Source organism: Hippocampus bargibanti, linkage group LG11 (assembly GCF_051943395.1).
Source record: "Hippocampus bargibanti isolate YZ-2025 linkage group LG11, ASM5194339v1, whole genome shotgun sequence".
In the NCBI taxonomy this organism is placed as follows: domain Eukaryota; kingdom Metazoa; phylum Chordata; class Actinopteri; order Syngnathiformes; family Syngnathidae; genus Hippocampus; species Hippocampus bargibanti.
In genome coordinates, this window is record NC_142744.1 from 20240674 (window position 1) to 20267500 (window position 26827).

The 26827-nt window shown below is 44.9% G+C and overlaps 1 pseudogene; it reads left to right on the forward strand.

The window, feature by feature from the left end:
- The first annotated feature begins 15197 nt into the window (after positions 1–15197).
- LOC148891891 (uncharacterized) lies at positions 15198–21128 on the forward strand (annotated as a pseudogene).
- Positions 21129–26827: the final 5699 nt, after the last annotated feature.

Consider the following 26827-nt stretch of genomic DNA (forward strand, 5'->3'; position numbering starts at 1 on the left):
CTCTCAGTGTCCCACTTCTTCTTTACTAACCTCTTTCTCTGTATACACTCCTGCACCTCCCCATTCCACCACCAAGTCTCCTTATCTACCTTTCTTCCACTCGATACGCCAAGTACTTTCCGACCTGTGTCTCTGATTATGTTCGCTGTAGTTTGCCAGTCATCTGGAAGGACCTCTTGCCCACCCAGTGCTTGTCTTACCTCCTTCCTAAATGTCATGCAACACTCTTCCTTTTTCAACTTCCACCATTTTGTCCTCACTTTAGCCTTTGGTTTCTTCATCTTCCTCACTGCCAGTGTCATCCTACACACCACCAACCTATGCTGTCTCGCTACACTCACCGACCACTACTTTGCAGTCACTGATTTCCTTTAGATGGCGCCGTTGACACAAAATGTAGTCTACCTGTGTACTTCTGCCTCCACTCTTATAGGTCACCCTATGTTCCTGTCTCTTCTGAAAGAAAGTAATCACAATAGCCATTTCCATTCTCTTAGTAAAGTCAACCACCATCTTTCCTTCAGCGTTCCTCATCTGGAGTCCAAACCTGCCAATTACCTCCTCATCATCTTTGCTTCTTGCGCCAACATGTCCATTAAAGTCTCCACCAATTACAACCCTCTCACTTCTCGGGATGTTCTGTATGACTTCATCAAAGTCCAACCAAAATGTATCCTTCTCCGCCAGCTCACATCCTACTTGTGGGGCATACCCACAAACAACATTAAACATCACGCCTTCAATTTCTAGCTTCAGACTCATCATTATATCTGTTGCTCTTTTTACTTCCCTAAGCTTCTAGCCTTGCTCCGTTTCCACCTGGTCTCCTGGACACACAGTATGTCTACCTTCCTTCTCTGCATCATGTCAACCAGCTCTCTACCTTTACCTGTCATTGTTCCTACATTCAAAGTTCCTACTCTTAGTTCTATACTCTTAGCCTTCCATTTCTCTCTTTTCCTCCGGCCACACCTCCCTCCTCTCCTTCTCGACCAACAGTAGTCCATTTTCCACTGTCACCCTGAAGGTCAACAGTACCAATGGTGGCCGTTGTTAACCCGGGCCTCGACCGATCCGGTATGGGATTCAGAGGTTTGATTCGCATATTTGTTTTGGCAAATTTTTTTTACGTCAGATGCCCTTCCTGACACAACCCTCTGTATTTATCCGGGCTTGGGACTGGCACAATAAGACACTGGCTTGTGCCCCCTTGTGGCTACATTGTAGCGCCTTATAATGTTGTGTGCCTTATATTTCGAAAACTTGTGTATATTTATATATAAATATTTGGAAAACGTTTTTCATTCATTGAAGCCTTATAGTCTGGTGCGCCTTATACTGTACATTGAAAAGGTTTGAAAATACACCATTCATTGGGGGTGTGCCTTATAGTCCGGTACGCCTTATACACCAGAACATATTGGATTGGATTTGCCTTTATTAGTCTCACAGTGGAGAAATTTACATTTCACAGAAGCAAAGTGATGAAAGGAATGAAAGTAGAAAAACAAAATACATGAGCTGCTGGAAAGGCAGCCACTCTCGCGGCGCCGTCTTGAAGTCAAAAGAACAAAAAAAAAACTAAACAAATAATATGACAGCACAAAGACACACAGAGTCATTCATTCTTCAGGACTTGCTGTACCCTCTTTGTGATGACATGAAGCAGTTCTAGATGAAAGAGGAGAGGATCAAAGCGTCTTTCCAGCAGTGGATCAGGGACATCATGGTGGAACGTGCACGTCGACTACAAGCTAAATGTTGAAAGCAAACACACAGCTGTAGCATCCATTGACGAAAAGAGATTGTCTCACATCTCCTGTCCCACATAAATCTGCTTCAATTCCAAGCCGCAACAGTTCCACATACGCATCGGCGCTCTGCGCTGACACTCCTTTCTTCTTACCACGGGCTCCTCAAGCCATGCATCCATTCAGCCGCATACTGTCCAACAGCACCGACCTTTCCGCTGAACAAAGCGGGGCTGTGAAGATGCTCCCCATTACAGGCGCAGAAAAGCACAATGGCCCCAGAGCTGTCCAGTGATGGCAGTCGAATGGCACCGACATTCCTCCCATTCAAAAACAGTACTGGCATATTCATGCTGCCGAAAAGGCGCAACCGCTCAGCACAGTCTCCTCCTTGATGAATGTCGTGGTCGAAAATGCTGAAAAACAATCCCTATATGGTACCTTATCTATGTTTACAGCTTTTGGTTTGTATAGAGACTGCATACACACTCTAGTACGGTGGTTCTTAAACTGGGTTCGATCAAACCCAAGGAGAGCCCAGGAATTCGGCGGATCCTCCGCCGCAGAGGTCCACTCCTCAGTCTTGTCTGCAGTTAGTGGGCGCAGTCATTGAAAGAAGGCTTCAGTGATTGAGCATCTGAAACTGGTGGGGTTTGGTGCCTCCAACAAGATTAAGAACCACTGCTCTAGCACATTTATATGTCAATTGGATATTGCATTATATGACTACAGTACATCTAAAACATTGAATTCTACCTTTTAATCATGGATCCAAAACACACTTCAATGTCAAATTTGAGTTTTTGCTGCACCAGATGAGACTGCACAATCGCGTGCAATCCTCTCACTTGCTGCATGATCAGGAGATGATGTGAGACAAAATGTGTTTTTTATTTTGGGTTTGTTTTTTGGGGTTGAGACTGCACTGGCAGTATGTTGTATTTGAGGAGGAAAATGTTCTGTTGACTTGGAACGACTGTAAACTTCATAAGATCAGAATCAGATGACGGAACATCAGTGTTGAAGTAGCAATTAAGTTTCAAAGTACACATTTGAAAATAATGTGGCCAACTTCAGAAAATGTGTCCAGGATGAGTTTGGGTCATATCTTAGTATAACTGCGTCATTTGGCAGTGGATATTGTCTTTAGGTTTGATATCCAATGGTGACAATTGTAAATGTGTACAAGATACAAGACATTTCGTGACAATAATCCTGGAGTGAATACTGTCCTGTATATGCAGCACTGTGTCACAAAGCCAACTGTTTCTTTGTTTTTATGGTAGCCAACAGCTCATAAACAAGGTTTTAGTGGGATATGGAGTTACACCTGTAGGGGATTGGTTTGAGTCCCAAAAAAGATGATTTATGATCTGCAGGGCTGCTTTACTTCATTCAGCACTGGGTATCTGGTTCAGAATAAGTGAAATTTGAGGTCTTTTTTTCATGGAGTGACCAGCAGGTTTCGACACTATCTTTTAGTGTTGCCAGTTGCCTTGGATTTGTTATCTTATTTGTTTGTGCCCTGTAGCTACTTTTGTGCATCCAGCACATGCTGTAATGCGCAGGCCCAAATGTATTCTAAACTTGCTGGCGAGCTGTGTTCGGCATTCGCTTCAGACATAGGATTGGTGTTTCTTTGCCACAACAATCTCAATGTGCTGTGTAATTGTTGCTAGTTGTTATTAGCTTTGTTGGTTTCAATTAATTTCTGGAGGTCATTTTGTCAGAATTTTGCAAGTACTTTGGAAGCTAGTTGTTGGAGATATGCTATTCTCACCGACAATTGTATTTGGATGTGAAACAGTCTTGTTGTTGCTCTGGGGCTGCTTTGCCACACATGGCATATGGTTTCTTTAATGTATTGGAGTCCAAACCTGCCAATTACCTCCTCATCATCTTTGCTTCCTGCGCCAACATGTCCATTAAAGTCTCCACCAATTACAACCCTCTCACTTCTCGGGATGTTCTGTATGACTTCATCAAAGTCCAACCAAAATGTCTCCTTCTCCGCCAGCTCACATCCTACTTGTGGGGCATACCCACAAACAACATTAAACATCACGCCTTTAATTTCTAGCTTCAGACTCATCATTATATCTGATGCTCTTTTTACTTCCCTAAGCTTCTAGCCTTGCTCCGTTTCCACCTGGTCTCCTGGACACACAGTATGTCTACCTTCCTTCTCTGCATCATGTCAACGAGCTCTCTACCTTTACCTGTCATTGTTCCTACATTCAAAGTTCCTACTCTTAGTTCTATACTCTTAGCCTTCCATTTCTCTCTTTTCCTCCGGCCACACCTCCCTCCTCTCCTTCTTCGACCAACAGTAGTCCATTTTCCACTGTCACCCTGAAGGTCAACAGTACCAATGGCGGCCGTTGTTAACCCGGGCCTCGACCGATCCGGTATGGGATTCAGAGGTTTGATTCGCATATTTGTTTTGGCAATTTTTTTTTTACGTCAGATGCCCTTCCTGACACAACCCTGTGTATTTATCCGGGCTTGGGACTGGCACAATAAGACACTGGCTTGTGCCCCCTTGTGGCTACATTGTAGCGCCTTTTAATGTTGTGTGCCTTATATTTCGAAAACTTGTATATATTTATATATAAATATTTGGAAAACGTTTTTCATTCATTGAAGCCTTATAGTCTGGTGCGCCTTATACTGTACATTGAAAAGGTTTGAAAATACACCATTCATTGGGGGTGTGCCTTATAGTCCGGTACGCCTTATACACCAGAACATATTGGATTGGATTTGCCTTTATTAGTCTCACAGTGGAGAAATTTACATTTCACAGAAGCAAAGTGATGAAAGGAATGAAAGTAGAAAAACAAAATACATGAGCTGCTGGAAAGGCAGCCACTCTCGCGGCGCCGTCTTGAAGTCAAAAGAACAAAAAAAAAAACTAAACAAATAATATGACAGCACAAAGACACAGAGAGTCATTCATTCTTCAGGACTTGCTGTACCCTCTTTGTGATGACATGAAGCAGTTCTAGATGAAAGAGGAGAGGATCAAAGCGTCTTTCCAGCAGTGGATCAGGGACATCATGGTGGAACGTGTACGTCGACTACAAGCTAAATGTTGAAAGCAAACACACAGCTGTAGCATCCATTGACGAAAAGAGATTGTCTCACATCTCCTGTCCCACATAAAGCTTCAATTCCAAGCCGCAACAGTTCCACATACGCATCGGCGCTCTGCGCTGACGCTCCTTTCTTCTTATCACGGGCTCCTCAAGCCATGCATCCATTCAGCCGCATACTGTCCAACAGCACCGACCTTTCCGCTGAACAAAGCGGGGCTGTGAAGATGCTCCCCATTACAGGCGCAAAAAAAGCACAATGGCCCCAGAGCTGTCCAGTGATGGCAGTCGAATGGCACCGACATTCCTCCCATTCAAAAACAGTACTGGCATATTCATGCTGCCGAAAAGGCGCAACCGCTCAGCACAGTCTCCTCCTTGATGAATGTCGTGGTCGAAAATGCTGAAAAACAATCCCTATATGGTACCTTATCTATGTTTACAGCTTTTGGTTTGTATAGAGACTGCATACACACTCTAGTACGGTGGTTCTTATACTGGGTTCGATCAAACCCAAGGAGAGCCCAGGAATTCGGCGGATCCTCCGCCGCAGAGGTCCACTCCTCAGTCTTGTCTGCAGTTAGTGGGCGCAGTCATTGAAAGAAGGCTTCAGTGATTGAGCATCTGAAACTGGTGGGGTTTGGTGCCTCCAACAAGATTAAGAACCACTGCTCTAGCACATTTATATGTCAATTGGATATTGCATTATATGACTACAGTACATCTAAAACATTGAATTCTACCTTTCTATCATGGATCCAAAACACACTTCAATGTCAAATTTGAGTTTTTGCTGCACCAGATGAAACTGCACAATAGCGTGCAATCCTCTCACTTGCTGCATGATCAGGAGATGTGAGACAAAATGTGTTTTTTATTTTGGGTTTGTTTTTTGGGGGAGAGACTGCACTGGCAGTATGTTGTATTTGAGGAGGAAAATGTTCTGTTGACTTGGAACGACTGTAAACTTCATAAGATCAGAATCAGATGACGGAACATCAGTGTTGAAGTAGCAATTAAGTTTCAAAGTACACATTTGAAAATAATGTGGCCAACTTCAGAAAATGTGTCCAGGATAAGTTTGGGTCATATCTTAGTATAACTGCGTCATTTGGCAGTGGATATTGTCTTTAGGTTTGATATCCAATGATGACAATTATAAATGTGTACAGGATACAAGACATTTCGTGACAATAATCCTGGAGTGAATACTGTCCTGTGTATGCAGCACTGTGTCACAAAGCCAACTGTTTCTTTGTTTTTATGGTAGCCAACAGCTCATAAACAAGGTTTTAGTGGGATATGGAGTTACACCTGTAGGGGATTGGTTTGAGTCCCAAAAAAAGATGATTTATGATCTGCAGGGCTGCTTTACTTCATTCAGCACTGGGTATCTGGTTCAGAATAAGTGAAATTTGAGGTCTTTTTTTCATGGAGTGACCAGCAGGTTTCGACACTATCTTTTAGTGTTGCCAGTTGCCTTGGATTTGTTATCTTATTTGTTTGTGCCCTGTAGCTACTTTTGTGCATCCAGCACATGCTGTAATGCGCAGGCCCAAATGTATTCTAAACTTGCTGGCGAGCTGTGTTCGGCATTCGCTTCAGACATAGGATTGGTGTTTCTTTGCCACAACAATCTCAATGTGCTGTGTAATTGTTGCTAGTTGTTATTAGCTTTGTTGGTTTCAATTAATTTCTGGAGGTCATTTTGTCAGAATTTTGCAAGTACTTTGGAAGCTAGTTGTTGGAGATATGCTATTCTCACCGACAATTGTATTTGGATGTGAAACAGTCTTGTTGTTGCTCTGGGGCTGCTTTGCCACACATGGCATATGGTTTCTTTAATGTATGGAGGGACCAACGAAATCTTAATATAGTACTATCAGTACTTTCTTTTTTGAGAGTTTTGAAAGGCGCTTCTAAATCAAATGTATTATTATTGTTATTATCAAGGAATCAAACCTCTGAAGATGGAGGACACTGATTCGCTATGGCGACCCCTTGAAGGGAAAAGGCGAAAGGAAAAGAAGAAGATCGAGGGATTCTGGAGGAATGTTCGCACCAGGTATTGCACACTATGGTCTACAGCCAACAATATAGCCTGAAAACACTCAATTAAGGTTGAGTGATAGGTTGTGGTATTTTATTTAAAAATTCAGTTGGAAATACGTCTGTGTAAGCTCTCAGTCGAACAGGAGTGGTCCATCGATGAAAGCGAACTAAACTTTAGTTCGCTGAAGAAGCATCTTGGATATGAAGCGAAATGTCCGATACCTTCTGTCATCTGTACAAGAAGTACAGATGACGGCGGAAGAAACCTTTTTCATCAGTTGGAAATGTTTTTTTTTTATCTTTGCAAATGTCACCATTGTGGGACTATTAAAGGTTTTTTGATTCTGACTCTGAAGACTCCAAGTAATTTCCTTGACCATTGCTGGTTTTTAACTTTCAATTTTGACCATGCATATACAGTATTATCCAAATATGGTCCTCAATAACATATCTTCATTTGTGTTTGGAAGTGTGACACAGAATCAGTATCAGAGGCATCTTTCTTGGCCAAGTATGTAGAACACACAAGGAATTTGTCTCCAGTAGAACATGCTGCACTATACTATCATCATAAAACAGGACATGACAAATAAGTGTGAAAGGGCATTCCGTAATGTAAATGGTTCCTCTCAGGAACAACTATGAGACAACGTGCAAAGCTTAAAGCAGAGCTAAAGTGGTGAGTGGTAGAATATTATATATTATAACAGTTGTACAGTTGGTGCGGAAAATCAGTGAACCATTTTAAAGTGGTCAGTCGCTGTATTTGTATAACAACAAATGTGCAAATATGCAGATGTCCTTGAGCGCCTCAAAGTGTCTGGTGCAGGAGATTATATAGGTCAGTAACAGTGGTTCAAGTGAGAATCGCATTGCAGTCAAAATTATCTGAAAGAAAATAGGAACATCGAATAGGAGCAATGCACTGTGATTTTCTTGACTCACCCCTGGTGCTGGAAAACCCAAGCCATATGTGGCTTGGACCGATGATCCCTGATTTCATTTCATAGCGGACTTTTGTCCCCTTTGAAGGCTTCACTTACCACATGGTGGCAGTGGAAATAGACTGTGTTAATACCTGAAATATCTTCCTGTCGTGGCTGCATGGGATTCCTGCAGCGCATCAGTGAGATTGCAGAGGAACAAAGAACAAAGTGTGTTAGCGAGCCGGTGACTGGCAGACGTCTGTATTCAGCAGGGCTTTATGATCCTTTTGCTCTGATCCTTCTTGGTCTTAATTGCAATAGCAGGGGACATCGGAAGCTCCACTATTGGGAAAGTAAAAATAAATGACACTGGTATTTTGGAGGTTTTGTCATAAATTAAAGATGGTGTGCAGGCCGCCACCCCCCTGTTCCCTGCCACTCTCTCATATTCATGCAACAGCAGCAAAGGAATCACAGTCATCTTCTTAAAAGTGCACGGGTTTGGAGTGGAGAATGAAAGGCAGAGGCTTTTCATTAGCTTAGTACGGGCAACCGCAGACTGCTGTGTTGATGCCAACTGAGTCATTTGCTGTGCACTCAAACAAATGAGAGGCCAAGGCTTTTGTCCAATGGCACACAGAAATGTCAGAAATTTGGCATCTTGTTCAAAACTCACAATGGAGATGGAAAAAATAAGCAAGTCCTGCTGGCAGGACGTAACCTTCCAAAAAAATGAAATGGGGTGCATATTTTTTTGCAGTGTCCTGTATGACACAATGTTGCTTTTTGTGAGGAAACCCAGCCATTGTTTTAGCGCCAAGTGTGTCGTCTGCGTGCATGAGACTTCCTGTGCGGACAGATAAAAAAAATAGATGTACAAGATTTTAAATATCATTATGAATATAAATTTTAGAGAATTGTGTTTTTTTTTACGTCCTTTGACGAGATGCTTTCAAGTACACAGGTCATATGAATCCTTCAAGAATGAAGGCTTTCGCAAACAGAGTGGAAAAAAAACGGCATAGAAATTGGGATTTTTCCTTCCACATGCTCCGTCAGCATTGCACTTTCCCATATAATGGACACTACAAAGCCAAGACTGTGTATTTGATCTCAGGTTTAATGATTCTGTGGCTATGACACAGGCTTGTCCGACGCATCTGCTGGTCCATTGGATCAATTATGTCTGTAGTGAGGTTATCCCTAGGAGATAATACCTGTGGCCTCCGTTCCCGAGCCAAAAGCAAAACACCTCAGGCGGAAAGTTGTTTTTGCACCTCCCTTCTGAGCCCTTGCTTCCTCTCCCAAAGCCAATGAACTTTTGTAGTTATTTTAAATTATTCATTGTGGATTTACGGTGTTGCGGTAATTATGCCAAAAGTGTTTCAAAGTGTACTGTAGGTAGTGCAGTCAATGGTTAGATCTAAATATGAGGGGGTGGGGGTGAGGTATTTGTGGCGTTAACCTTGATGAAAACAACAATACTTTAACAAGATTCTCTCTACATAATGAGTTGACTTTGTTTTGCTCTCATTTTTTAATCGGCTTCATCTATTAATGGCTTTTAATAAGGCACAGGTACAGTTAACTTTCTGGAATGACGGTGAGTCAAAACATCAAAAGATAAAAAGAATCCTAATTTTAATCAGTATTACAATGTACATATAAAACCCCCAGGTGTTTCTGACTTGACATACCCAACAATGGTAGTAGAGCTTTGAACAAGTTTTCTTTGTATGCCAAACAGTGTGTGATTGAAGAATCGCTTTCGGATGACATTTAAGACACCCCCCACCCCCCACCCCCCAAAAAAAACATTAAGAAATGAAAGTCATTTCATAACCACTGCCTTCCATTTTCATGATTTCAAAAGTGTTTGGGCAAAGTGGAAGGAATGTACATCTATGTTATGTAGGTGTACAGTAGATCGATGACTGCATGAAGTCTGAAGCTTGTACATTTACTCCTTGCAGAAGATGCCAGGAGGAATTTTGTCATGGGTCTTACTTTTTACTCATTAATTCATCAAGAGTGACTTTATTCAAAGGACAACTGACACCTCCGGACAAGTTGTGTCCATAATTTGTAAAATCACTTCAAATGACTTCTACTCAGCGTATTTTACAAAAATTCCACCGCATATAGCTATATTTTACGTTTTAGGACTTGCGCTGAATATTCAGGAAGTCTTGTTTTTGAGTTGTTGACGATACCTACCATGACGTCACGTCTAGAACGCTCCTGACCGAGAAAGCGACACACAATGCATTTTGGGGACTTTGTTTGGTCTGAAAACTTCGTGTTGATCCGTGTTGATGGCGAAATTAGAAGGAAAACACATAAATAACGCGATGATGAATCGTTGTGTGTTGCACCAAGACGACTATTTGATTCTAGTTGACACAAATTCCCAGCAGAAAAATCCGCCATTTTCCAACAGAGCTTGGGCACCATCTTTTGCCTTTTCTGGGACGCTACATTGCAGTCCTCGGCTTGAATTGATACGCAAGTACTTCTTTAATCGATTACAAACCTTTATGCGTTACTCTTCAGAACTATTTGAATCATATTCATCACGGGCAAGTTCTGTCCTGGGCTGCTCGCTGGACTCTCTGGAGGAGGTGGGCAACAGACGGACGGTAGCTAAACTAAAGGCTATGATGGACAGCCCCTCCAACCCCCTATTGCCCACCCTGACAGCACTGGGAAGCTCCTTCAGCCAGAGACTATTACACCCGCGCTGCAAGAAGGAAAGGTACCGCCCTTCGTTCCTACCGACTGCTGTCATGCTTTGCAACTCTCAATGGCCACATGTAAAAAAAAAACTAAAAAAAAACTGGACACTTGTAAATATGGGTTGATGCAATATATCAAAATGCATTTCTTATTCTTGCACTATGTACAGTTTTTTTATGGAACGGTTTTGCACATTTACATTTGCACAGTATACAGTTGACATTCTTATTTTGTTATGCTTAGAATATCTTGTTTTCTATCCTTTCACCCCCACCCCATCCATTTTCAATTGCTGCTGTGGACTGCAAATTTGCCCATTGTGGGACGAATAAAGGTTTTCTGATTCTGATTCTGATTGACTAAAAATATCAGCATGCGTGTTTTGGGTATTTTAGATGCTATAAAACGTTTCCAGAGAGCCTGGAAAGTAAAGGTGACAGTCGTGCCTGTGGTGGTCAGAGCACTCGGGGCAGTGACCCCCAAACTAGACGAGTGGTTTCAACAGATCCTGGGAACAACATCAGATATCTCGGTCCAGAAAAGCGCACTGCTAGGAACAGCACGGATACTGCGCAGAACCCTCAAGCTTTCTGGCCTCTGGTAGAGGACCCGAGCTAAAAAAGATGTGGTGGGTGTGACGAGGATTTTATTGATATATACAGTAAAGTCTCGTTATATCGATATTCAAGGGAGTCCGAAAAAATATCGATATAACCGGGACTATCGATATATCCGATCCTGCGCCGAACTGCATTAAACAAAAGCCGCCAAAAGAGGGCGGCCAAGCGCCATATAAGAAACGGAGCTGGCCATTAGCTCCCTTTTTTTTGGGGTGAGAGATGTTCCCCCAATGTTGCCTCAAAATGGCACATATAATTCTTTAATGATTGTAAACATGTATGCTTTAATCTTCAGAACTACAGTGTATTTGAAACATATTCATAACTGGATGTGTAACAAGAAAGCATATTATCCGAATCTGAAACCATTGTTTGGATTCACAAGCAATGCAAGACGTCTTGGCGTGAAGTCATTTTTATTTGCATTTGAATAAAAAGTGACATCGGCTGTCCTTTAATACACAGTATGGAATGTTAATAATTTTCAAAATCATCGCGCTTCAGCAGACAAAACAAGAAACATTGTTGCAAAAAAAACGATTGCATTCAAATACAGTACAGTGGGCATGTACAAAACACAACAGGGAAACTGCAACGCTTACATCTTACTGTATTATGTATACAATTTAAAAAAGTCATCAATCTTCTTCTGCTTCCCATTTTTACCTTTTAACACAAACACTTCAATCTCGTCTGCTACACACGAGCTAGCGTCTGAAAATGAAAATGGCTCTGCTACACGGGTGCTGGGCATGTAACCAAGTCACCTGACCAAGTCGACCAATGGCGCGACTGATGGCGTGACACGTAACCAAGACACGTGACCAAGTTGACCAATGGCGCGACCGATGGCGTGTCACGTGACAAAGTCACACGGCCAAGTCGACCAATAGCGCGACCGATGGCGGCTCATGTGACCAAGTCGACCAATGGCGCGACCGATGGCGGCTCACGTAACAAGACACGTGACCAAGTTGACCAATGGCGCGACGGATATATCGATATAAACAACAAAAATGGCCGGCGGGGGATGAAAAGGAGCACCGTAATAACCGGATTATCGTAATAACCGGGTATCGTACTAAACGGTACTAATTATACATAAAAAGACTAGAAATGTGCAAGGGAAATGAAAATAGTATCGTAATAAGCGGTACTATCGATATAACCGATATCGATATAACGAGACTTTACTGTATATATATACAAACCTGTCGCTTTACGAACATTAAATTCACGAGAATATAATCTTGGCATACAAACTAATTTTCGGCGGACGAACATAACCACACAGCGCCACGGTGGCTGGCGGACTAGTTTTGGCGGATAAACACCAAACCACACGGTCGACCAGTGCCAGGGTGGCTGGCGGACTAGTTTTCCACACCCCCTTTGAGTGCTGAGTTGGTTTGCTATCAAGTGGAGTACTTTTGCCGAAAAAGACCCACCACAGGCTAGTGTTAAGACGAAGAGGATAGAGATCATCTAAAAACACGAACGAGGTGTGCGTTTGTGTGACTTAGCGTGTCAGTACCGGTATGCTAAGTCGATCATTGCTATGTGTGGCTATGGGTCTTTCTGTGTTGTCTAAGCAAAGGTCTCAGGCAATAGAAGGTTGAAAAACTTCTGTTGCTTTGGATTAACGAAAATCAGCTATCAGGGGACAGCATGAGTGAGGGTATTATCACCGAGAAAGCACGGCAACTTCACTCGGATATCATCAAGAGGCACCTATATCAACGACCATCACAAAGGTAAATGAAACGACTTTATTATAAAGTACAGTTTATTTCTTTAATTACAATACATTTATTATACATAATATAAGGTATATTTTGTGTGGTTCCAAGGTTTATTTAATAGAAAATTACGTTTTATGGGGACCTGGGAACTGATTATTTTCATTTTTAATTGTTTCTTATGGGAAATAAATGTTTGACAGACAAATTTTTGCCCTACACACACTTTCTGGGGACCAATTAAGTTTGTAAGCTAAGGCATGACTGTATATATCTATAGTTTAGTTAAACTCCCAGTAAGACTTTAGTTTGCTGACGAAGTTTCTTGGTTAAGAAGCGAAACGTCCGACACCTTCAAAGAAGTACAGATGACGGCTGAAGAAACCTTTTCATCGATGAACCACTCCTGTATGACTGAGAGCTTACACAGACTCACTCTATCAACAGTAACCCAAATAGAACTGTATAGTGCCTCCATTTTTCTTAAGATGATACTAGTGCAGCGTGTTCTACCGCAGACAAATTCCTGGTGTGTTTTATTGTCCTGTGACTGTAAAGCGAGCTTGAGCGTTTTGAAAGGCACTTATAAATGAAATGTATGATGATTATGATTATGATTATTATGATCATTATGATTATTATGATGATGATTATTATTATTATTATTATTATTATTATTATTATTATTATTATTATTATTATTATTATTATTATTATTATTATTATTATTACATACTTGGCAATAAAGATGATTCTGATTCTGATTCAAACAATGAGGTGAATTCAAGAACGTTGGTTATCACTACCCGTGTCTTATATTACATTTTACATATCCAACCATCCATCTTCGGATTCGCCTCACCTCGCTAGTGTGGCAGAGTCTCCCCCAGTTGTCTTCGGGCAGTAGGCGAGGAACAATTTGAACTGGTTCCCATCCAATTGCTGGGCACACATAGATAAACAACCATCCGTGTGTGCACACACACCCTCACACTTTGGGACAATTTAGAACGTTTCATGAACCTGCCACGCACGTTTCGGTATGTGAGAGAAATTGGAGTAATCTGAGAAAATCCACGCAGGCATGGGTAGAACATACAAATGTCACACAGGAATGTCATGCACCGCTGCACCGTGAGGCATGCTAACCAGTAAACCACTATGCTGCTACATTATACATACTGTATATTGCTGGAATTCCTAAATGGTCATGAGCGTGTTTTTGTGAACATTTAGTTGAAAGCTAAAAGTAAAGACTTCAATCACATCTTCATTAAAAATCTATTATGAAGTGGTGGGCCGTAAGGGCCTGCATGGCCTTCTCTGCTAGCCTAAAAAGATCTGAATCACAGACTAATGTACGTCGATCGCGATCTACTGGTCGATCGCGGAGGTAGTACTGGTCGATCGCAGCGTGACAGTAAAAAGAACATTTGTCAGCCTATCAAACGTCCCGTCACTTGATTGACATACAGGGCAACCATTCAGATGTCAACTGAATTTTTACCTTTAGGTCGCCGTGCATGCGTAAACAACGGCGTTAAACGCAGCAAAATTTACAAGCTAGTCAGTGAATTACCTCAGATTTTAAGCCCTTGCTAAAACATATGGTGATCAAAATGAGTGAGAAACCCGGACCAAGTAAGGGGGCAAAACATATTACTTTCATACGGAGTGGGAAAATGTGGAGCGCCATTTTCGGACTGTTCATGGAAAATACGACATTGACTTCACGCCGAAAAGCCAGCTGAGAAAGAGAACGGTGGACGAACTAAAATCCCAGTTGTCCGGACAGCAGTCATTTTTCACTCAACATACTTCAAAAGCGAAAGTCGCCACCGGAGCATCTTTCCGGGTGAGTCACGCCATCGTTAAAAACAATAAGTCCTTCCAAGACGGAGAGATGGTAAAGGAAGCATTCGTTGAAGCAGCTGACTCCTTGTTCAGAGACTTGGACAGTTCTGTAACTTACTCACACAGGAAAAGTACCCCAACTTGAGGAAATGTGCTACCTCCTTGACTGCATTATTCGGCTCCACCACAGCCTTTTCCTACATGAAAATCATTAAGTCCAAATACCGTTCCACCATGAATGATGAACATTTGGAAATGTGCTTGAGGCTGGCTGTCAGCAGCTACTGTCCGGACTATGCATCCCTGGCTGATTCAATTCAGTGCAAGTCATCAAAGTAAACTCAGGTAATTACAAAAAAATGTTAGTAGTTATTTATTATTATGTAGTTATTATGTGTGTTGTGCAATATTGGCTAATTCAGTAATGCAAGGTACATCAACATACATTGTACATACAAAGAATCCTTAAAATATTTGAAAATAATTATGTTTTGCATTTTTGTCGTGGGTAGATCATTTTGACTTGGTAGTTTTTGTAAGTAGCTCGTATGCTGAAAAAGTGAAAAAGATCAATGACGATGAAGCAGTTACTTTAACCAATCAGAGTTCGAGTTGGCAAACCAAGGCCTGCTGGAAGTTTTTTCGCAAACTATGATTGGCTAGTCACATCATAGTTATATATACATATACACACACTACTACAGGTTTGAATGCAGACAAAGATTTTAATAAAGGGTTTCAGGGGGAATTCGCAAGCAAAAAAGGTAAGAATAGTGTACCTTCCAATTCTTAAATAATAATAAAGTCTCTTCTGAGGTGAAACTAAAGACGCAGTTGGATTGGATTGGATTGGATTGGATATGCCTTTATTAGTCTCACAGTGGAGAAATTTACATTTCACAGCAGCAAAGTGATGAAAGGAATGAAAGTAGAAAAACAAAATACATGAGCTGCTGGAAAGACAGCCACTCTCGCGGCGCCGTCTTGAAGTCAAAATAACAAAAAAAAACTAAATAACAAATAATATGACAGCATAGAGACAATATGACAAAACAAAGACACAGAGAGACATTCATTCTTCAGGACTTGCTGTACCCTCTTTGTGATGACATGAAGCAGTTCTAGATGAAAGTGGAGAGGATCAAAGCGTCTTTCCACCAGTGGATCAGGGACATCATGGTGGAATGTGCACGAGGACTACAAGCTAAATGTTGAAAGCAAACACGCAGCTGTAGCATCCATTGACGAAAAGAGATTGTCTCACATCTCCTGTTCCACATAAATCTGCTTCAGTTCTTTCCCATGTGTTTCTAGGCCTCTTGATGTCCTTCCTAGGTAGCCTAGCCACCATTAGCAAGGTTCTAAATCCGGTGTTCCGTGAGATGGTCCCAACTGGCGACGAGTTCCATGCAGCAATCAGTTTCTCTGTGTTTCTCCACAGAGGACAACAATGGAGCTTGTCTCCCCAGCCACCACACTCAGAGGCTCTCTGCCTTAAAAGCCTTGCATGCCAATCAAGCCGTGATCAGCCACAGGTGTGAGGTTTGGATTGCTGTCTTCTACCAGATGGGGCTAAAACTCTCTCTGGATGGAGCCATTTTAGGGGAATATATTTCCCCTCCAGGACACAGCCTCTCGTGACATCACACATCCCCCCCTTGAGACAGACATCCTCGGCGGGGTGAAGGATGCGAAACAGGCAAGGAAGGGCATCTGCATTGTCTTGGCGCTTGCCAGCCCTGAGGAATAAGCGGTATGGAAAATGGATGGATTATATATATATATATATATATATATATATATATATATATATATATATATATATATATATATATATATATATATATATATACCTCAAGGAGCCTTGCCTAAGTGAAGTGGTGGAAGTGGTGCGGAGAGCAAGGTCGAGCTCAGCACCAGGCCCAAGCGGAGTACCGTACAAGGTATATAAAAACTGCCCAAAGCTCTTACATCGGCGCTTTGGACGGCCCTGAAGGTGATCTGGAGGAGAGGAAAGATCCCCCAGACATGGAGGTATGCGGAGGGAGTATACATACCCAAAGACGAGAGGTCTGAGAACATCGACCAGTTTCGTGTCATCTCCCTGCTGAGTGTGGAGAGCAAGACCTTCTTCAGCATTGTAGCCAGAAGACTCTCCAGCTTCCTCTTGAGCAACAAGTACATTGACACGTCAGTGCAGAAGGGAGGAGTACCGGGCGTTCCTGGTTGCCTGGAGCACACAGGCGTGGTAACCCAGCTCATCAGAGAGGCAAGAGAAAGTAGAGGTGACCTGGCAGTATTATGGCTGGACCTCACCAATGCCTATGGCTCCATACCCCACAAACTGGTGGAGGTTGCACTGGTGACCAGAAGGTGAAAGACCTCATCCTGGATTATTACAGCAAGTTCAGCTTGAGAGTCTCCACTAGCCAGCTGACATCTGACTGGCACCAGCTGGAAGTAGGCATAATCACTGGGTGCACCATCTCAGTCATCCCATTCGCACTGGCTATGGGCATGCTGGTCAAGGCAGCTGAACCAGAATGCTGGGGCCCTCTTAGCAAGTCAGGAGTAAGGCAACCTCCCATCAGAGCCTTTATGGACGACCTCACAGTGACAACAACAGCTGTACCAGGAGCCAGGTGGATCCTCCAAGGGTTGGAGCGTATCATGGCGTGGGCACGCATGAGCTTCAAACCCGCAAAGTCCAGGTCCTTGGTTCTAAAGAGGGGGAAAGTCTCAGACAAGTTCCGTTTCAGGCTGGGACAACACCAGATCCCCTCAGTGTCTGAGAAGCCAGTGAAGAGCCTTGGCAAGGTCTTCAACTGCAGCCTGAATGACAGCGAATCCATCAAAGCAACCAGCGCTGAACTGGAGGGCTGGTTAAAAACAGTGGACAAGTCTGGGCTCCCGGGAAGATTCAAGGCCTGGGTCTACCAGCATGGGATCCTCCCAAGAATCCTCTGGCCGCTGCTAATCTACGAGGTCCCCATGACCATGGTGGAAGGTTTTGAGCAAAGAGTGAGCAGCTATCTGCGCAGATGGCTGGGACTGCCCCGCAGCCTAAGTAGCATTGGGCTGTACGGGAAAACCATCAAGCTCAGGCTCCCCTTCAGCTCAGTCAGGGAGGAATTCATCGTAGCACGGGCACGGAAACATCTGCAGTACTCTGGATCCAGAGATGCCAAAGTGTCCGGGGCAGGGATCGTTGTGAGGACTGGGAGGAAATGGAGGGCAGCCGAGGCAGTTGAGCGTCAGAAACTCGACTGAGGCACAGGACCATTGTTGGAACAGTGGTGCAAGGTAGAGCTGGACTGGGGAGCCGAACAGCGACCCGCTATGACTCTGCCAGTGCGAGGGAGAGGCAGAGGCTGGTGCAGGAGGAGGTCCGAGCTGCAGTCGAGGAAGAACGAACCAGCAGAGCAATGGCCATGCGGCAGCAGGGTGCCTGGATGAAGTGGGAGCAGGCGATGGAGCGCCGCGTCACCTGGAAGGACATCTGGTCATGGAACCCACAGAGGATCAAGTTCTTGATTCAGGGGGTGTACGATGTCCTTCCAAGCCCATCTAATCTGTGCACTTGGGGCACCACAGAAACACCAGCATGCACCCTGTGTTCCAAGGTTGGGACTCTAGAACACATTTTGAGCAGCTGCCCCAAGGCTCTGGGTGAGGGTCGGTATCGGTGGAGGCACGACCAGGTCCTCAAATCCATCGCTGAAGCAATCAGCAAGGGGATTGCGGCAAGCCGTTACACCCGAGCCACTGCGAAGACCATTCACTTTGTTAAAGAAGGACAAAGGTTGAATACATCAAGCAACCGCTCTGCTGGTTTGCTCTCCACGGCCCGAGACTGGGTGATGACAGTTGACCTGGAAAGGCAACTGAAGTTTCCAGCACACATCACCCAGACCAGGTTGAGACCTGACACACATCTTGGTCTCTGAGGCCACAAAGCAACTCTTCTTGCTGGAGCTGACGGTTCCCTGGGAGGAGAGGATGGAGGAGGCTCAGGAAAGGAAGAGGGAGAAGTACCAGGAGCTGGTGGAGGAATGTCGGAGGAACGGGTGGAGGTCGAGGTGTATGCCGGTGGAGGTGGGCAGTCGGGGATTTGCCAGCCACTCCCTGAGCAAAGCCTATGGCACACTGGGCATAACAGGTGCAAACCGCAGAAGAGCCATAGGCAACAACGTGGAGGCAGCAGAAAGAGCCACCAGATGGCTCTGGTTGAGGAGGGGAGAGCCGTGGGGGCGGTGGAGCAGTAGCATGCCACTTGGACACAGGCCGGAGCCTTGCAAACCTCGGTCGGGTCGCCTGGAGGAGGGTGTCTGTTGAAAGACCCGAAACACCCAGTGATTCTAGGAATCAACTCTGATGATGTGTCCAAGTTTGTGCATCAGCAGATGTATTGTTAACTAACTAATTAACTATATATATATATATATATATATATATATATATATAGATAGATAGATAGATAGATAGATAGATAGATAGATAGATAGATAGATAGATAGATAGATAGATAGATAGATAGATAGATAGATAGATAGATAGATAGATAGATCATGCATCAAAATGGCACATATAATTCAGAATCAGAATCAGAATCAGAATCAGAATACCTTTATTCGTCCCGCAATGGGGAAATTTGCAGTCCACAGCAGCAATTGAAGAGGGATGGGGTTGGGGTGGGAGTGAAAGGGTAGAAAACAAGATATTCTAAGCATAACAAAATCTTTAATCAATTGCAAACGTATGCTTTCCTCTTCAGAACTACAGTGTATTTGAATCATATTCATAACTGGATGTGTAACAAGAAAGCATATGAGCCGAATCTGAAACCAGTGTTTGGATTCACAAGCAATGCAAGACGTCTTGGCGTGAAGTCATTTTTATTGGTGTTTTGCATTTGAATAAAAAGTGACATTGGTTGTCCTTTAATACACAGTATGGAATGTATGGTAATTTTCAAAATCATCACGCTTCAGCAGACAAAACAAGAAACGTTGCAAAAAAACGATTGCATTCATATACAGTACAGTGGGCATGTACATAACACAACAGGGAAACTGCAACGCTTACATCTTACTGTATTATGTATGCAATTTAAAAAACTAGCGTCTGAAAATGAAAATGGCTCTGCTCCACGGAAGCTGGTCACGTAACAAACTCACGTGACCAAGTCACATGACCACGTCGACCAATGGCGCGCGATCAATGGCGTGTATCGATATAAATATAGCAAAATGGCCGGCGGGAGATGAAAAAGAGCACCGTAGTAACCGGATTATCGTAAAAACCACGAATCGTACTAAACGGAACTAATTATACATAAAAAGACGAGAAATGTGCACGGGAAATCGCCCGGCCAAACAAGGTCTGCGTCAGGAACCAGCTGGGGAACCACAGCACCTTGATGAAAAATGGGCTACTGGAACAAAGCGGAGATGGACGAGATGCGATAACATGGCTCTGTTGGAATGCTACTACTCTAACCCTAGTCAGAAGGGTTACATGTGGAGAATGGGGGCTGAATGGTTACTTCGAAACCCACAGTCACGGTTGACATCGAAATAACTAGTAGCTCAGTGTTCCAATATCCACAAACGGCAATTGCTATCAGAATGTGAGATTGATGAGGTACAACACAAATTCCGAGGTGAAGGGTCCCAGGCTGCCACATCAGAAGAAGAGGTTCAACCAGAGATTGGGAGGCAAGCCCCAATGAATGATGAGATTGGGAAGCCAGCCCCAATGAATGAAATGCTGAGTGAAGCAGCAACTGACCTGAGAGATAAGATGGCAAGAATGAAAACTGGGCAACTAAGAAACCGATTACAACGGCTATGTGAAGTACCACCTGAAAGTCTCATAGAAACTGTGAATGCAGCACTGAGAACTATCCCGACCGGAACGATCACGGAAACCAATGAGCTGATATACGCTTCAGCATCAGTGATTCTAGAGGTGCTTGACTACAAGAGCAACCGTGAGAGCCACGAGATTCATTACCCACTATGGAAAAGACAGTTGGAGGCTAATATCAAGGCCATGGAAAGATGTGAGTCAATTGACGGAGACCCAGAGAGGTGTGAATAAAAGGCCAATACCCAAGAGGTACATGCAGATAACCATACCTGAAGCGCTCGAAACTGCCAAACAAAGGCTCCAGGCCTTGTTCAGTCGCCTAAAGAGGTACACGAAAGAGAATGAGGCAAGAAAAAACAGGCTGTTCGCAACACAACCTGCGAAAGTGTACGCTCAGTGGCAGGGTTCTAAAAGCAGAGCAGACCCTCCAAGCCTGGAAACTGAAAGATAGCGGCAGATATACAAGAAAGAGTCTCAGGTATGAAAAACTGGACGGCACCAGGTCCACACCTACTGGCTAAAGAAACTCACAGCTCTCCACGAGCACCTAGCAGCACAAATGAACCAGTTGCTGATGGATGGGACTCACCCAGGATGGCTAACCGAAGGACGAACAATCCTGATCATGAACAATCCTGATCCTTTCAACTATCGGCCAATAACCTGTCTCTCCACAACATGGAAGCTCATGTCAGGCATCATTGCGGCTAAGATAAGTGGACACATGGATCAATACATGAGCAAAGCACAGAAAGGCATTAGTAGAGATACTAGAGGTGCCAAACATCAGCTGCTGGTTGACAGAACAGTCGCTCAAGACTGCAGGTCCCGACATACCAACCTGTGCACAGCCTGGATTGATTACAAGAAAGCATATGACTCGATGCCACACACATGGATCAACGAATGCTTGGAGTTGTATAAGGTCAACAGGACCCTGAGAGCCTTCGTTGCAAACTCGATGAGGATGTGGAAAACCACACTTGAAGCCAATGGCAAGCCACTAACGCAAGTGTCCATCAAATGTGGCATATACCAAGGTGATGCACTCTCCCCACTGCTGTTCTGCATAGGACTGAACCCCCTCAGCCAGATAATCGCCAAGACAGGCTATGGATACCGCCTCAGAAATGGAGCTACGATCAGTCACCTCCTCTACATGGATGACATCAAGCCGTATGCTAAGAGCGAAAGGGACATAGACTCCCTGATCCACACAACCAGGATCTACAGCAGTGATATCGGAATGTCATTCGGGCTGGAGAAATGTAGTCGGATGGTGACTAAGCGGGGCAAGGTAGTCCACACTGAAGGGGTCTCACTCACTGAAGGAACAATAGCAGACATTGAAAACAGCTACAAGTACCTCGGTATACCACAGGCCAATGGCAACCTCGAATTAGCAACAAGGAAAGCGGCTACGACCAAATACCTCCAGCGGGTGAGGCAAGTCCTCAGAAGCCAGCTCAATGGCAAGAACAAGACCCGGGCAATAAACAGCTATGCCCTGCCAGTGATCAGATACCCTGCAGGAATAATAAGGTGGCCAAAGGAAGAGATTCAGACCACGGATGTTAAGACCCGAAAACTCCTCACCATGCACGGAGGGTTCCATCCCAAGTCCAGCACCCTGAGACTGTACACAAGCCGTAAGGAAGGAGGCCAGGGACTAGTGAGTGTGAGAGCCACTGTCCAGGATGAAACATCCAAGCTCCATGAATACATCAAAGAGAAGGCTCCAACGGATGATGTACTCAGAGAATGTCTCAGTCAATGGGGAACAGAGGATGACGTGCTGGAAGAGGGACAATCATGGGAGGAAAAGCCCCTACACGGGATGTACCACCGAACCATAGCAGAAGTGGCTGATCTCAAGAAGTCCTATCAGTGGCTAGAGAGGGCTGGCCTAAAGGACAGCACAGAGGCACTCATCCTGGCTGCCCAAGAGCAGGCCCTGAACACCAGAGCCATAGAGGCAGGGATATACCACACCAGACAAGACCCAAGGTGTAGGTTGTGCAAAGAGGCACCTGAGACAATCCAACACGTAACTGCAGGGTGTAAGATGCTGGCAGGGAAAGCCTACATGGAGCGCCATAACCAGGTGGCTGGCATAGTCTACCGAAACATCTGTGCGGAGTATGGACTGGAAACCCCAAGGTCAAAATGGGAAACACCTCCCAAGGTGGTGGAGAATGACCGAGCAAAAATCCTGTGGGACTTCCAGATACAGACTGACAAGATGGTAATGGCCAACCAACCAGATATCGTGGTCATAGATAAAGGGGAGAAGAAAGCCGTTGTCGTGGATGTAGCGGTCCCGAGTGATGGGAACATCAGAAAGAAGGAACATGAGAAAATCGAGAAATACCAAGGGCTCAGAGAGGAGCTGGAGAGAGCCTGGAAGGTAAAGGTGACAGTCGTGCCTGTGGTGGTCGGAGCACTTGGGGCAGTGACCCCCAAACTCGACGAGTGGTTGCAACAGATCCCGGGAACAACATCGGATATCTCGGTCCAGAAAAGCGCAGTGCTGGGAACAGCACGGATACTGCGCAGAACCCTCAAGCTTCCTGGCCTCTGGTAGAGGACCCGAGCTGAAATGGGGACAGACACCACCCATGGTGGGTGAGACGAGGATTTTTTTTGATTTATATATATATATATATATATATATATATATATATATATATATATATATATATATATATATATCAGGAAGCGCTTGCCAGACCTGTGAACCACAGAAAAGTTAAAGGCATGCAGACTCAAAAACCACCTGCTGTTGGTCTCCCTGTTTCTGGCCATCCATTGTAGAGGAGCATGATCAGAGACCACCGTAAAAAGTCTTCCCAGGAGATAGAAGCGCAATGACCCCAAAGCCTTTCCAGCAGCTCCTGTGATTTGCTTTTCTGCTTTCATTTCTTTCATAACTTTGCTGCTGTGAAATGTAAATTTCTCCACTGCGAGACTAATAAAGGCAAATCCAATCCAATCCAAGCCCATGTAATGGCAAGACACTCCTTTTCCACTGTGGAATTGTTCTTTTCCCTGGGCAACAGCTTTCTGCTAAGGTAAAGGATGGGATGTTCCGCTCCGCCATGTACTTGCGAGAGTACGGTCCCCAGACCAACTTCAGATGCATCAGCTTGAACAATGAAGTCCTTGCTAAAGTCTGGTGCCACCAGGATCGGACTGGAGCACAACGCCTGTTTCAGATTGATGAAGGCTATTTCGGCCTCTGGGCTCCATTTCACCAACCAGGAGTGTTTTTTGGTTGTCAATTCTGTCACGGGAGCTGCTATAGTAGCAAAGTCAGCAATAAATCGTCTATAGTAGCCAGCCAGGCCTAAGAATGACCTCACCTGCTTTTTGGAAAGGGGCTGGGGCCAAACTTGTATGGCCCGTAGTTTTGTTTTTTGAGGCTTCACCAGTCCCCGTTCTATAGTGTAGCCCAGGTAGTTGGTCTCACCAAATGCCAACCTGCACTTTTTCGAGTTTGTTGTGAGACCTGCTTTTCTGAGGGATTCAATCACAGCTTGCACTCGGGGTAAGTGACTCTCCCAGTCGGGACTCTGTATGACAACATCATCCAAGTATGCTGGTGCGTACCTCTTGTGGGTGGTGAGAATCCGATCCATTAGGCGCTGAAACGTAGTGGGTGCTCCATGGAGCCCAAACGGGAGCCTTGTGTACTGGTGGAGTCCCTCGGGTGTGGTGAAGGCTTTCTTCTCCTTTGATGCCGGAGTCAGGGGCAACAACTGAAAGGGTGAAAAACCAGTAGAAGACTGTGGTACTTCCCTCACAGCAAACAACAAATACGGCAGCAGTTGATTCCAGTTTCTGCCATCTTCTTCGATCACGTTCCTCATCATGGCCTTGAGTGTCTTGTTGAACCGTCCTACCAACCCATCCGTCTGTGGGTGGTAGACAGAAGTTCTCAGTTGCTTGAGCAGGGCACATAGGTCCTTCATGACCTTGGACATAAAGAAGCTTCCTTGGTCTGACAGTTTCTCCTTTGGGATTCCCTCCCTGCTGGCGAGAGCAAACAGTTCCTTTGCAATCTGCCTAGTGGTAGCCTTTCTGAGGGGAACAGCCTCTGGAAACCGAGTAAAATATACTGGTGTCCCCTAGCACTTTTTGGTAGAGGTCCAACTATATCCAGCCCAAGCCTCTGAAATGATGGGTAAGGGAATGAGTGGGTGTCTGTATGTGGGCTTTGGCGGGACCTGTTGGTACTCGGGGCAAGAACGACAATAGTTCTCCACATCCTTGTGTCACCCCGGCCAGAGGAACCGTTGCAAGATTCTCTCTTTTGTCGTTTCTACCCCTAGGTGTCCCCCTAGCAGGTGTGTGTGTGCCAAGTCCAGTACTGTAGCTCGGTGTGGCTGTGGCACGAGAAGTTGTTCACGTACCTCATCATTTTGCTTCGTTACCTGGTATATTAACCCCCGGTCAACAGCAAAATGGGGGTGTGGGGGACTTGTCCTTTCCCCCAGTACTACACCCTCTAAAACCTGCGCATTTTTCATGCCGTTGGCAAGGGTAGGATCCTGTGACTGGGCTGTACCATACCGGCCTGTTAGAGGAGGCAGCTTCTGGGTCCCTGGGTTCTCTGCACCACTGGAAGCCGGGATATTTTCTGGGACTGGAGTCTCCTCGACTGTCTCTGGGCCAGACTCTGTCTCCGGTCGTGCATTTGCTGTCCCTAGAAGAGCACAGGCTGGGGAGAGGGAATCTGGAGGGGTAGGCTTGAGTATTCACTACACGCGTCTTACCTCTCCCCTTCCGAGGTAGTTAGGCCAGTTTTCCTGTGTTTCTGTCCACAGTGAGTGAAAGGCCGCACAGTCGCGTCCAATGAGAAGGGGAACAGGGAGAGAGTCAACCACACCAGCTACCGCGTGGATGACCTGGTTGTGGTCACGGTGAGTTCGGTGGGGTAGTACTCTCTGGTGTCTCCGTGGACACAGGAAACCGGAAGGATTTTCTCAGGAGACAACTTGGTTGGATCCACCAGTGTTTGGCGCATCAAGGTGACCAGGCTTTTGGAGTCCAGCAACATCCTGTTGATTCACTGTCACTAGACAGGTGGGGGGTCTTGTTAGTGAGCTGTCACTCACCCCCAGTAGGGAAGAATAATGAGCAGGGTGGGCACTGGAAGAATCCGCGGTCGGCATGGACTCTTCCGTTGGTTTTCCATACTGCTATGAGATCTGTCCCGACTCTCCACACCTGTAGCATTGTTTGGGTTCAGTTCCCCTGGGAGTCCGCCATTGCCTGGGTGGGCTTCTGACGCCACCTGGAGCCATCTTGGTTGCGTTGGGAAGCTTAGGCATTCTTGTGCGGGTCATTCTGGTCTGGGGTGGGGATGTGTTGCTGGTTTCCTTCCTGGTCGTTTGCATCATCTCCGCTGTGGCCTGGTACTGCTTCACTGCTGCCACTGTTTGACAGGCAGACGTCAGCGACTGCTGACTGATGATTTTTTTTGCCTCATAGGGCAGGGTCCGTAAGTAACGATCCACGACAATGGCCTCGACCACTTCAGCTGCCGTGTTCCTTTCCGGTTCCAGCCACTTCCGGGCGATGCGGGCCAATTCGTGCATCTGTGCCCGTGGAGGCTGGTCTGGCTGGAACGTCCAGGTGTGGAAGCGCTGTGCCATCCTGAACTTGGTGAGCCCATGTCTGCTGAGAATTTCAGCGTTTAGATAATGGTAGTCTTCTGCTATGTCTGCGGTCAAGTCCCGGACAGCATTCAGTGATTCCCCTGTCAGGAAGGGTGCCAGCAATCCCACCCATTGCTGCTTGGGCCACCTTTCTCTAGTGTCTGTTGCTTCAAATATGCAGGTACGCCTCAATATCATCCGTCACCCCCATCTTGGCTAAAAAATCACCTGCATTCACCTGCATGTTCTTGGCGGCCATTTGTTTTTGCAAGAGCAGTTCCTCTGCCTTCAGTTCATTTGCTCTCTTTTGCTCCTCTAGGAGAGCCAAATTGGCCTGATATTGGGCTTCCTGACTTGCGAGAAGGGTTTTCAAGATGTCTTCCATTTTTGAATTTAATTGTAATTGAAAATATTGTCAATTTGGAAAAAAACAAAACACAAACCATCTATGTCCATGCACTTATTAACGCTTGTCCAGTGCCCGCATTCTCCACCATATGTGATGTCATGAGAGGCTAGCTCT